Below are 13,454 nucleotides of genomic sequence, written 5' to 3' on the forward strand. Positions count from 1 at the left end.
TAAAGTTTAACTTGTAAGTTAGGAACAGTATGAAAGTAACAACAATAACTAATAATAAAATAGAACAATTATAACAATAAGCCAGCATCACTGCTCTTGGGCTTTGGGGCCATTAAGTAAAACAAGAGTTCCTCAAACATCAGCACTGCAAAACCACGACAGTCAATCCAATGACTGGGAGGGCTCCAAAGTGACTAGCAGGTAAGGAGCATAGAGAATGTGCACAGGTTAGACAAAGGGATGATTCATGTTCCCAGTAGGGGAAGCGAGACAGCAAGATATTTCATCACCCTACTCAGAATGGCGCGAATTTATAACGTATAGATTGTTTATTTCTTGAAATTTTCCACTTAATCTTTTCAGACCAAGGTTGACTACAAGTAACTGAAAACATAAAGAAAAAAACCATGGATGAGGAAGGATTACTATATATAAAAAGAAACAAAGGCCGGGCGTGGTAGCTCATGCCTGTAATCCTAGCACTTTGGGAGGCCGAGGTGGGTGGATGACCTGAGGTCAGGAGTTCAAGACCAGTCTGGCCATCACGGTGAAACCCCATCTTTAAAAAGAAAAAAAAAAAAAAAAAAGAATTTTTTTAATTAAAAAAAAAAAAAAAGGAACAAGCTACTGATACACACAATAACTTTCATGACTCTGCAGAGAATTATACTGAGTGAAAACAGTTGACCCACCCTAGGCCTACAAAATCAAAGTCTCTAGGGATTGGGCCCAGGAATTTTCTATAGAATCAATGTATCCCTCATATCCAACATATTCTTATTTGGATCTCCTTTTTGTTTATAAATTAAACACTTGTTTGACAGGTTTCAGGGAAATGTGAGGACATCATAAAAATAAGACAGGTGGTAACCATCATGGGAAAATATAAATCAGTGACAATCTCTCACTAAATATCACTAAAAAATTAGTGACAATGTTATTTGATAACATTTAAAAGTAATACTGGCATTCAGTAATCATCTTATTCCTCAACATTCACAGTGGACGAAGTAATAACACATCTGCTTCATGATAACTTAGTACCAGTTCAAAAGATTAAGACAAATTAACACCTTGCTAACTGATCCCTTGCATTTGAGAGTATCCTAGGGGATGCATAAACCAAATCAACTACAAAAACCAACCACCAGCTTTGTAACACAGGTAGGTTTCATTTCTGAGCAAACAAAGTGGGTATTTGCCAATATTTTAATTATAATATATCCAATGTAAATTATAATAGTAAAACAATATAGTAGCAATAAAGAATATGTAATAAGTAATGTAAGGAAAGACATTTAAAAAGTGGATTTTGCAATAACATCTGTTTTCGCTGTATAGGAAATAGTTTTTACTATATCAGAAAATCAAAACATTGTAAACATTAGATTTCTAGTTAATAATACAATAGCTAATTTGATTAACATTTTTCATTTATAAAAGCTTAACTTCTTCAATAATGCAGGCCAAGTTTTGACGCATAAAAATAAGACTTAAATACTAATCAACATCTCACATATGATTTAATAATTGGAAAATAAATCTATGTATAATTTTGTGTTAGAATAATTCTAACTACCCTTACCCCATAGTTGCCAGTAAAAAAGAAAAGGAAATGTGTTCTCCTAAATAAAAGGACTACATTAATGTTATATTCAATGAGCACATTCCTTTAAGACTGAGCCCCCAAATCACAGTGGCATTAAAAAAAAACTATTTCAGAATTAATGATCAAGCTTAAAATTTTATTTAACAAAAAGAGCACATAAAAATGAACTGCAGAAAACCAGAAACAACAAAATGTCCAAAATGAGAAGATGATTGGCTACATTATGGCAGAGTCATAAAATGTAATATAATAGGCCATTCAAAGAATAAGCATATAGGTACACATGTCCTGGTCTAAAGAGTCATTCATGATAAAGTCAGTGAAAAAAACCACATGTTTACAAAAGGTATAATCTCATATTTTGTTTTAAAAAGTAATTAGATGTACATAAAAGTGTTTTTTCTTGGGTTTTTTTTTTTTTTTTTTGAAATAGAGTCTTGCTCTGTCACCCAGGCTGGAGTGCAATGGGGCGATCTCAGCTCACTGCAACCTCCACCTCCCAAATTCAGGCAATTCTCCTACCTCAGCCCCCTGAGTAGCTGGGACTACAGGCACCCACCAGGCCCAGCTAATTTTTGTATGTTTAGTAGAGAGAGGATTTCACCATGTTGGCCAGGCTGGTCTCGAATGCCTGATCTCAAGTGACCCGCCCACCTCAGCCTCCCAAAGTGCTGGGATTACAGGTGTGAGCCACCATGTCCGGTGAGGGTTAATCCATTTATTTTTTAAATCTGGAAAAAGTATGCACCTAACCTTTTGGGGGACAGAATTGGCATTTTAATTTCTAATTTAGGCATTTCTATAATGTTTGAATTTTTATAAGGAGTATACTGTCAGAGAAAAGGTATTAAAACAATGGAAACTTTTAAAACAAGTTATCAATTATCTGAAATATAATGCTTAAAAATACAAAAATACCTATATTAGATTTTGGCAATTTTTACAGTTTATATCTGGGGTTGGGAAAACTACCACCTAGGCCAAATCTCTTACAACTGTTTTTTGTATAGCCAGCAATCTAAAAATGGGTTGTACATTTTTTAATGGTTGGGTGAAAAAAAATTAAAATAATTTATAATACATACAAATTTTATCAAATTTAAACTTTAGTGTCCATAAGTAAAGTTTTATTGGAACACAAATATGATCATTCATTTACAGGTTGTCTGTGGCTGCTTTTGTATTAAAAAGGCAGAATTAAGTACACACAGCAAAGACCTTATATGGCCCTCTAGTTGTTTCACACTGCTGCTCGGCACTACAAATCATAATGAGAAAGTTATGCCATGTATAGCTCTTGTCTGGGTGAAATGTCATATTCAAAGATGATATGTAAAATTTCATACAGATCAGCATTAGCAGATGAACATTTGCAATTGTTTTGATGATATGGAACACTAACTTTTAACTAGAATTAAGTGAAATGTTATCCCTCTAAAAAGAATTCCCTCTTCTCATTAGAGCTGTATTACAAAAAATGCATTCAATTATATTTTGAAATTTTGTCCTTTAGGAATTTGTGAAAAATTGTGTGCTCTCTTATATTAGTACCTACATGGTATCTTTGATTTTACCTCTTGACCTCAAGAGTCTAAAATTTTATTATGTGATACATTACAGAAAAAGTTTGCTGACCCCTGGTTTCTACTGCATGTCTTTATGTCTTGGTTTCTGTGCTACAACACCGTTAAATCATTTATCTTTTGGCAGGGGAAGGAGATGAGCTTAGCTAATTTATGCTTAACTTTCACAGGGGATTTAAAAATATTTTTTAAATATATTCATAGCAACTGTGTTGCTGATAATCATAATAGCTGCTTCACAAATGTCTGAGATACATAACCTCCTTTCAAAATGGCATAGTTATTTCACCAAAACAATACCTAATTTTTATAAGTGCTACCTATCTCTCCATGTTCAGTTTTCCTTTTTAGTACATTTTCAGAAAACAAATGCAGTACATACTCATTTTCAGGAAAATATGTACCCACATTATTAACTGTGACAAGTGAAACGCAATAAATATACATGTTCATAATTTTTCCTCTAACCAAAAAAATATAAAACAATCCCTTTTGGGATAGTCGCAAGACTAGTCTCAGCTGGCGAGGTGGGGAGGCGTACACATAATGTAAATAAACTGTGTACATTACATAATGTAATGAATATATACATTCTAGCTCTATCCCCCAGGCTAGAATGCAATGACACGATCTCAGCTCAGTGCTACCTCCACCTCCTGGGTTCAAGCAATTCTCCTGTCTCAGCCTCCCAAGTAGCTGGGATTACAAGCATGCATCACCACATCATTTTTATGCTTTTAGTAGAGACTGAGTTTCTCCATGTTGGCCAGGCTGGTCTTCAACTCCCGACCTCAGGTGATCTGCCCACCTCAGCCTCCCAAAGTGCTGGGATTACAAGCATGAGTCACCACGCCTGGCCAGATTATTATTATTTCAATAATGAAATGGAGAATACATGAGTTATACGCGTAAAAATACTGAACATTTTCTCTTTGGAACTCCCTTCCTTTAATCCATTCAGTTAGACACTAAGGGCCTATGAGCTAGAGCTAAGCCCTAGAAATTAAAAAGAATAAGTCACAGCCTGTAATAAAGAACACAGTCTACATCTACCTTGTTATTTTTCCATTTCAATCAAAGTTCCCGAAACTGACAGGATTTAGTGCCTAATTATTAAGGAAGTTATGGGAAAAAAACTTGAAGAGGCAAAGATGACTCAAAAGTTCCCAGCCTAAGTGAACAAAGGCTGTATTTACAAGGAAGTCCACAGGAAGAGACTGACAGAAAACAAATTCCTTAAGAGGGAATACCTTGTAAATAAAAAAAAAAAAGGCTCTTCATCATCTGGCCTCTGAAGCCTCACTTTTTTGCCTGCACTGCCTTGATCCCTACACCAAGACCATGGACTTGCAGTTCCCAGCAAGTACTGTGCCCTTACACGTCTCTAGGTGTTTGTCTTCACCTTTATATCCCATTCTTTGGCGTGGCTAATTCATGCTTAACCTTTCAAAATTCAGTTCAGATGTAACTTCCTCCGGAAAATCTTCCTCTAACAGACATCCAGACTTATAGTTCACTGGAAAGGTCCCTGACTGCTCCTGTGTTCTGGTACAGAGTAAGATTCTGCAGGCAGGAATTTTATTTCCTACTCTGCATCCCAGTGATTAAGGCAACCTGACATACAGTCAATATGTCATAAATAGCCAACGAAAAAAAATAATTTTCTTTTTTAATTTCCTAAATGAAGACTTGAGATGCTGAGAAAAGAATGATTTCTAATATTACTATCATTTACCAACAAGGACAAGTGTATGCAATAAATTCACATGCTTTTTGGTTAATTCAAAGTAAATCAAAACTGTGTCTTAAACTTGTCTTGCTCTTTAAAACTTAAGTCTTTAGAGAGATTAACTACATACAGCAGGGTGTAGCACTGAAATTTTCAGTCAATGCCTTGGGCTCTGGAGTTCAGAGTTCCCCAACTATGAGTACCAGTTCAACTGGTTCCTTTACCCAATTACACTAATAGAGCATCCCAAACCATAGCCCGTAGGCATTCCATTATAAAGGTTCTATAGACCTTGATATACTAGTGTTAGATATAAACATTTTTAGAACTTGATTGGGTACTTTTTTTGTTGGAGACAGGGTCTCACCATTGCCCAGGCCGAACGGCAGTGGTGGGATCAGGGCTCATGGCAGCCTTGGCATCCCAGGCTCAAGAGATCCTCCCACCTCAATCTCCATAGTAGCTAAGACCACAAGTGCATACCACCAAAGCCACCTAATTTTTGTATTTTTTGTAGGGATGGGGTTCCACCATTTTGCCCAATCTGGTCTCAAACTCCTGAGTTCAAGCAATCCACTGGCCTCAGCTTCCCAAAGGGCTGGGATTACAGGTGTGAGTCACTGTGCCTGGCCTCAGGTACTGTCTTAAAGGCTGTATTTCCCATTACCAACAGCTACAGCAAGCAAAAGGGATAAATTAGACATATCTATTTGTTTAGAAAGGAGAGGAAATTTTCCAAGTATATAATTGATAAATTTTTAGCATAAAGAAACATAAGACTACTAAAAATTCCAAACAGCCCACCATCTAAAGCTAACTACTTTTGTTTAGACAGGGTATTGCTCTGTCACCCAGGCTGGAGAACAGTGGCATGATCACGGCTCAATGCAACCTCAAGCCTCCCAGGCTCAAGTGATCCTCCCACTTCAGCCTCCCAAGTGGCTGGGACTCCAGACATGCGCCACTACATCTGGCTAATTTTTTGTATATTTGGTAGAGATGGGGTTTTGCCATGTTGCCCAGGCTGGTCTCCAACTCCTGAGCTCAAGTGATGAGCCCACCTCAGCCTTCCAAAGTGCTGGGATTACAGGTATGCCCGGCCACATAATCACTTTAATGAGTATTTACAAAACTGTCTACCCCTGCACATACATATGATTTTATATAAATGAGGTCCCATTATGCATTCAATTACTTATTGTTGAGAGAAATAAAAAGGGTATGTAGAGAACCTATTTCCATGGCAATAAATTAAAATCTATAACACATCACTATTTTTAATACTGGTACACTAATCTATTTGATCAATTCACAATAACTTAATCTTCTATTGATGGACACTTTCATAGTAGATAGTATCCTTTTACACTTGTTTCAAGATCTGTTTGTGAAAAGTTTCTAGATATCAAATTGCTATATTCAAGATAAGAGATTAAAATTGGAAGTACTGCCAAATTGTCTTCTACTGAAAGAATTTTACAAAAACCTACAACATCACAAAGGTACCCATTTTCCCACATTCTTAGTAAGTGTATTTTATCAATTTTCATCAGTCTAAAAAAGATAAAAATATCATTTTATTTGTATTTCCATTACTGAGTTCTAAAATAGTCATACTTTCACTGGTAATTTATATTTCTTTTATACATTACCAATATTTCAAAAATATTACTCCAAACCTTTCTTTTCTTAATCTTATGGAGCTCTTTTCTACCAGTAAAGATTTAAATTCAAAGAGGTTCCATCAGTTTCATTATAGTTTCCTTTTCACTTAAGAAATTCAAGTAAAATTAAAAGTAGTTGATTTTAAAGAGTATGTATAATATACATTCTTGTAAAAAAAAGTTTGTCATCCACTGCCTAAACTTCCTACACACACACGCGCGCAGAAAACACAAAATTCTGATGACACCAGCTGCCTCCAAGAAGGGAAACTTGACAACAAAGGCGCAAGGAAGACATTTCACTGTATTCCCAATTTTACCCTTGGAATCTGACATGTGAATTTACTCTCTATATTTTTTGAAATTCATATTCCTTGATTCAGTGATCTACATCTAGGTATCCATACAGAAGAGCAGTCAAATGCCAAAAAAGACTTCAAATACAGATATTCATAACATTCACAATAGTCAAATCACAAATATCTCCAAAAACTGAATTAGAAAATACATAGAAAAGATATTTAAAATTACATTTAAAAAATAAGCCTACATGAGAACTTACTTATAATCTAAGGGAAAATTTAAGAGTTTCCATAATTTATTTCTGATTTTGTATCTTCTCCAGTTATTTTCAGTTTCTTTTTCAGTTAATTTCTCCACTAAGTTTTCAAACAAACATTAACAGATACCATAACCATTGTATTTTATGTAAATGATACTTCATGTTAAACAAAGAATAATTACTAAGTGGATTTTTAAGTTTCTAAGATAGTCCTTATTTTTTTGATACCGTGCCTATGAGAAATAATTTTCTCATTAGGTTAAATTATTTATTAGGTTCTTCTGGGCCTGTATTAATATTTGGTTTTTACATCTTGTGTAGAGATGGGGGTCTTGTTGTGTTGCCCCGGGTGATTTGTCTCAAACTTGTAGCCAAAAGTGATCCTCCTGCTTCAGTCTCCCAAAGTATTGGGATTACAGGCATGAGTCACTGTACCCAGCCTAGTATATTGTATTTTATGTAAATGATACCTCATGTTAAACAAAAGAATAATTACTAAGTGGATTTTTAAGTTTCTAAAATAGCCCTTGTCTTTTTGATACCATGCCTATGAGAAATCATTTCTCATTAGGATAAATTATTTATTAGGTTCTTCTGGGCCTGTATTAATATTTGGTTATGCTATCTGTTAATGTTTGTTTGAAAACTTAGTGGAGAAATTAACTGAAAAAGAAACATGAAAATAACTGGAGAAGATACAAAATCAGAAATAAATTACGGAAACTCTTAAATTTTCCCTTAGATTATAAGTAAGTTCTCATATAGGCTTATCATTGTTAAATGTAATTTTAAATATCTTTAATATTCTATGTATTTTCTAATTCAATTTTTGGAGATATTTGTGATTTGACTATTGTGAATGTTATGAATATCTTTGTATTTGAAGTCTTTTTTGGTATTTTGACTGCTCTTCTGTATGGATACCTAGATGTAGATCACTGAATCAAGGAATATGAATTTCAAAAAATATAGACAGTAAATTCACATGTCAGCCTGGCCACAGAGTGAGACTTCGTCTCAAATAAAATAAGTCAGATGTGGTGGCATGTGCCTGTAGTCCCAGCTACAAGAGAGGCTGAGGCAGGAATATTGCTTGAGCCTAGCAGGTCAAGGTTATAGTGAGCTATTGACTGAGTCACTGCACGCCAGCCCTGGTGACAGAGCAACATCCTGTCTCTAAATAAATAAATCCGCACCCATTTTTGGAGTTTTGAAAGTCAAGCCATTAAGTCGCCACTACCATCAAGATTTAGAATACTGCCATAATCCCTAAACAATTTTTCATGTTCCTTTGAAGTCAATCTCTCCACTCTTGAACCCAGGTAAACTCTGATCTACTTCCTATTATTAAAAGTTAGTTTTGGCCAGGCATGGCGGCTCATGCCTGTAATCTTAGCACTTTGGGAGTCCAAGGCGGGCAGATCACCAGGTCAGGAGTTTGAGATCAGCCTGGCCAACACGGCGAAACCCAATCCCTACTAAAACTACAAAAAAATTAGCTGGATATGGTGGCAGGCACCTGTAATCCCAGCTACTCAGGGGGCTGAGGCAGGAGAATTGCTTGAACCCAGGAGGTGGAGGTTGCAGTGAGCCGAGAGCGAGCCACTGCACTCCAGGCTGGGTGACAGAGCAAGACTCTGTCTCAAAAAAAAAAAAAAAAAAATCAGTTTTGCTTTTTTTAAAGGTGTCACATAAATGTAATCACATAACACATACTTTTTTGTGTCTAACTTCTTTCACTCGGCATAGTGTCTATGAGATCTATCCTTGTTGTTGCATGTAACAGTTCATTCCTTTTTATTGCCGAGTACTCCACTGTATACATATATGTGGTAGTTAATTTTAGGTCAGCTCCTTCTGGTTCTCAGGTCTTTGGACTTCGTCTAGACCTACACTACTGACTCTCTTTGGTTGCCAGCTTGCCTGCTGCAGATCATGGGACTTCTGAGCCTCCCTTACTGCATGAAACAGCTCCTTAAAATAAATCTGTGTGTATGTTATTGTATCAATAAGATATATACATATCCTATTGGTTCTGTTTCTCCGGAGAACCCAGACCAATACAAAATACTATAATGTGGGGCCAGGAGCAGTGGCTCACACCTATAACCCCAGCACTTTGGGAGGCCGAGGCGGGCAGATGAGACCAGAAACCCGTCTCTACTAAAAATACCAAAAAAAAAAAAAATTGGCTGGGCATGGTGGCGTGCACCTGTAGTCCCAGCTACTCGGGAGGCTGAAGCAGGAGAATCGCTTGAACCCTGGAGGCAGAGGTTGCAGTGAGCAGAGATCGTGCCACAGCACTGCAGCCTGGAGACAGAATGAGACTCCATCTCAAAAAACAAACCAAAAGAAAGGCAGAAAGAAAGAAAAAAGCCCAGCAATTTGGTTATCTAATACCTCTTCTTTTCTTTTCTTTTTTTTTTTTTTTGAGACTGAGTCTCATTCCGTCGCCCAGGCTGGAGTGCAGTGATGTGATCATGGCTCACTGCAACCTCCCCCCTCCCAGGTTTAGGTGATTCTCCTACTTCAGCCTCCCAAGCAGCTGGGATTACACAGGCATATGCCACCAAGCCTGGCTAATTTTTGTAATTTTTAGTAGAGGCCAGTACTTTACTGGCCTCAAGTAAACTGCCCGCCTCGACTTCTCAAAGTACTAGGATTACAGGCAAGAGCCACCACGCTCGGCCTCTAATAGCCTATTGATGGGCATTGGATAGCTTCCAGTGTTTGACAATTAGGAATAAGTTATATACTAAAATTCTTGAACAAGTGTATGAGTGAGACTTACACCTGTCCTAAGATATAAACTGTAGTCTATTAAAATTAAAAATTGCTATTTGAAAGGCACCATTAAAAACTGAGAAGGTCCCTTTCTGCCAGAACCACCATCTTCCAGTAATTCACCAAAATGATGAACACAAAGGGAAAGAGAGGCACCCAGTATATGTTCCCTAGGCCTTTTAGGAAACATGGAATTGTTCCTTTGGCCACGTATATGCGAATCTTTAAGAAAGGTGATATTGTAGACATCAAGGGAATGGGTACTGTTCAAAAGGGAATCCCCACAAGCATTACCATGGCAAAACTGAAAGAGTCTACAATGTTACCCAGTGCGCTGTTTGCATTGTTGTAAAAAAAAAAAAAAAAAAAAAAAAAAAAAAAACAAGGACAAGATTCTTGCCAAGAGAATTAATGTGCGTACTGAGCGTATTGAGTACATTAAGCACTCTAAGAACTGAGAAAGCTTCCTGAAACGCGTGAAGGATAATGATCAGAAAAAGAAAGAAGCCAAAGAGAAAGGTACCTGGGTTCAGCTGAAGCGCCAGCCTGCTCCACCCAGAGAACACTTTGTGAGAACCAGTGGGAGGGAGTCTGAGCTGCTGGAACCTATTCCCTATGAATTCATGGCATAATAGGTGTTTGAAGAAGAAAAAAAAAAGACCTCTGGACGATTAAAAAAAAAATGAGAAGGCAAGCCAAAAAGAAGACAAGGCAAAATTTTGTTCATATGCATACATTTGACAAAGAACTTGCAACCAGAAAACACTTATCTTGGATAAGTGTTTCATTTCTCTTGAGTAAATAGTGGAAATCTGGACCTTAGGACAAGTGTTAAGTCTCACTTTATAAGAAACTGACAAAATGTTTTCCAAACTGGATGCACCCAGTTTACATTTCCACCAAGAATGCATTACAGCTCCAGTTGTTCCACTATCCTCATCAACATCTGGTATTGTCATATTTTTTCATTTCAGTCATTCTAGTAGATCCGAAATGGTTCACTGTGGCTTTAATTCGCATTTCCCCTGCGGCAAATGAAGTTGGGCTTTCTGAATGCTTTTTGGCCATTTACATATTTTCTTCAGTGATGTGTCTGATCAAATCCATTGTCCATTTTTTAACTAGGTGGTTTGTCTTCTTATTAAATTGGATTTATGTATTCTGGTTTCAAGATCCTTGTCAAATATATGCATATGAACAGTTTTATCTTGTCTTTTTTGGCTTGTCTTCTCAATTTTTAATGGTGCCTTTCAAATAGCAATTTGTAATTTTAATAGACAACAATTTTTCAACTACTTCTATTAACAGTTCATGTTTTTTGTATCCTAAAAGGTCTTTGCCTACTCCAAGGTCAAGATGATTTGCTGCTATGTTTTCTTCTAGAAGTCTTTCCATTTTAGACTTCATATTTAAGTCTTTAATCCATTTGGATTTCACTTTTGAGTATAATTTAAGGAAAGTGATTATCTCCCTCCCCTATACAAATATCCAGTTGTTCCAGAACTTGTTTGCAGAAAATACTATTCTTTCTCCCACTGAATTACCTTAGGAAACTTTATTGAGATGTGTGAATTATTTCTCAAGGTTCTATTCTTTTCCATTGATCTGTAGCTCTGTCCACAGGCAATGCAAATTCTCCAATTTTAATTATTCCTTTTCAATATTGTTTTGGCTATTTTAGTCTTTGTGGTTTCATATAAATTTTAGGATCAGAGCAGGAATTGTGAGAGCTGACATCCTTAGTTTGTTCTTATCTTATGAAGAAAGAAATATGATGTTAACTGCAGGCTTACATTATATATATTTACGTATAATAAAGCAGTCCTTTAATTAGAAGGTTGATATCTGGTCCTACATTCCTGAGCATTTCTAACATGAATAGATAGTAAATTTTATCTAATACTTTCTGTATAAATTGAGATAATTGGCCAGGCACAGCTCAACCTATAATCCCAATACTTTGGAAGGCCAAGGCAGATGGATCACTTGAAGTCAAGAAATCAAAACCAGCCTGGCCAACATGGTAAAACCCCATCTCTACTAAAAATACAAACATATTAGCCAGGTGTGGTGGCATGCACCTGTAATCCCAGCTACTCAGGAGGCTGAGGCAGGAGAATTGTTTGAACCGAGAAGCCAGAGGTTGCAGTGAGCCAAGATCACACCACTGCACTTCCAGCCTGGGCCACAGAGCAAGAATCTGTCTCCAAAAAAAAAAAAAAGAGAGAGAGAGAGAATCATGTGGTTTTCCTTCTTTACTCTTAGATAATAGAGTAATAGATATACAGTCGATTCTTATTATTTATGCTAGTTATTTGTTCTTTAAAGTCACGATGAACAATGAATTAGCAAATATTGAGCCAATGTTCCTAGGGAATACAGGGTTATATTCCTATAAGCCTCTAATCACAACACTTTCATCAACCAATCAATACATAACCTTGTTTAACATAATATATGTTTCTGTTTAAAGATATCTTATTTAATACACATTACTGGTTCATTAACATTAAATTTATATACCCAACAACATTATAATTCATGCCTAAATGAAGTTACTTAACTAATACATGTTCATTTTTACAGAAGGCACATTATAGCTTTTTTGCACTTAAAAACATTAAACGGCACTTCAGTACTGTGCTTGGGGGCATTATGATTTCAAACAACAAAATCATTAGCAAAAAATCTGAAAAACACAGCACTAAATAGATCATGAAAAAGACATCTGTTTATAATACAGAAGCTGACGAAAAAGGCAGAGAACCTTGCTTGACTCAACTAGGAATGTATATGTTGGACAATTCAAATGTTCCACTGCACATGCATGTCCACAAATTACCACAAAATAGCAATTAAGTATTAAGTTTGGAGTCAGAAATAACTTTTAGCTAGTAGGCAAATTTGCAAATACAAAATCTGTGAATAGCAAGGATGGACTATATACTGATTTTTTTACTATTAAATCAAACTTGCATACTTGGGATAAACTCTACCTGGTCATGATGTATCATTATTATATTTATATTTCTGGATTCAACTCGCTAATATTTTGTCAAGAAGTTTTGGGCCAGGTGCAGTGGCTCATGCCAGTAATCCCAGCACTTTGGCAGGCTGAGGCAGCTGGACTGCTTAAGTTCAAGACTTTGAGACCAGCCAGAGCAACCTGGCAAAACCTGGTCTCTACAAAAAATACAAAAATTAACCAGGTATGGTAGTGTGTGCCTGTGGTCCCAGCTGTTTGGGAGGCTGAGGTGGGAGGACTGCTTGAGCCTAGGAGGTCAAGGATGCAGTGAGCCATGATTGTGCCAATATATTCCAGCCTGGGCAACAGAGCAAGACCCTGTCTCCAAAAAAAATATTGTGTTCTATAGTTTTCTTGCAATGTCTGTGTGGCTTTAGTATTGGAATACTACTACCTCATAAATTAGTTAGGGTATTATCTCTTCTATTTTCTTAAAGGGTTTATGGGCAATTGGTATTATATTATTTCTTTCTTAAAACTGACAGAATTCACAACTGA

General features: G+C 36.4%; 1 protein-coding gene across 1 annotated transcript in view; it reads right to left on the minus strand.

The window, feature by feature from the left end:
• Window positions 1-13,454, minus strand: part of FAM117B (family with sequence similarity 117 member B) — a 131,529-nt gene that overhangs the window by 78,189 nt on the left and 39,886 nt on the right. The window lies entirely within an intron of this gene.

The sequence above is a fragment of the Sapajus apella genome, unplaced genomic scaffold (genome assembly GCF_009761245.1).
Source record: "Sapajus apella isolate SASKATOON/1434 unplaced genomic scaffold, GSC_monkey_1.0 scaffold10, whole genome shotgun sequence".
NCBI classification, from domain to species: domain Eukaryota; kingdom Metazoa; phylum Chordata; class Mammalia; order Primates; family Cebidae; genus Sapajus; species Sapajus apella.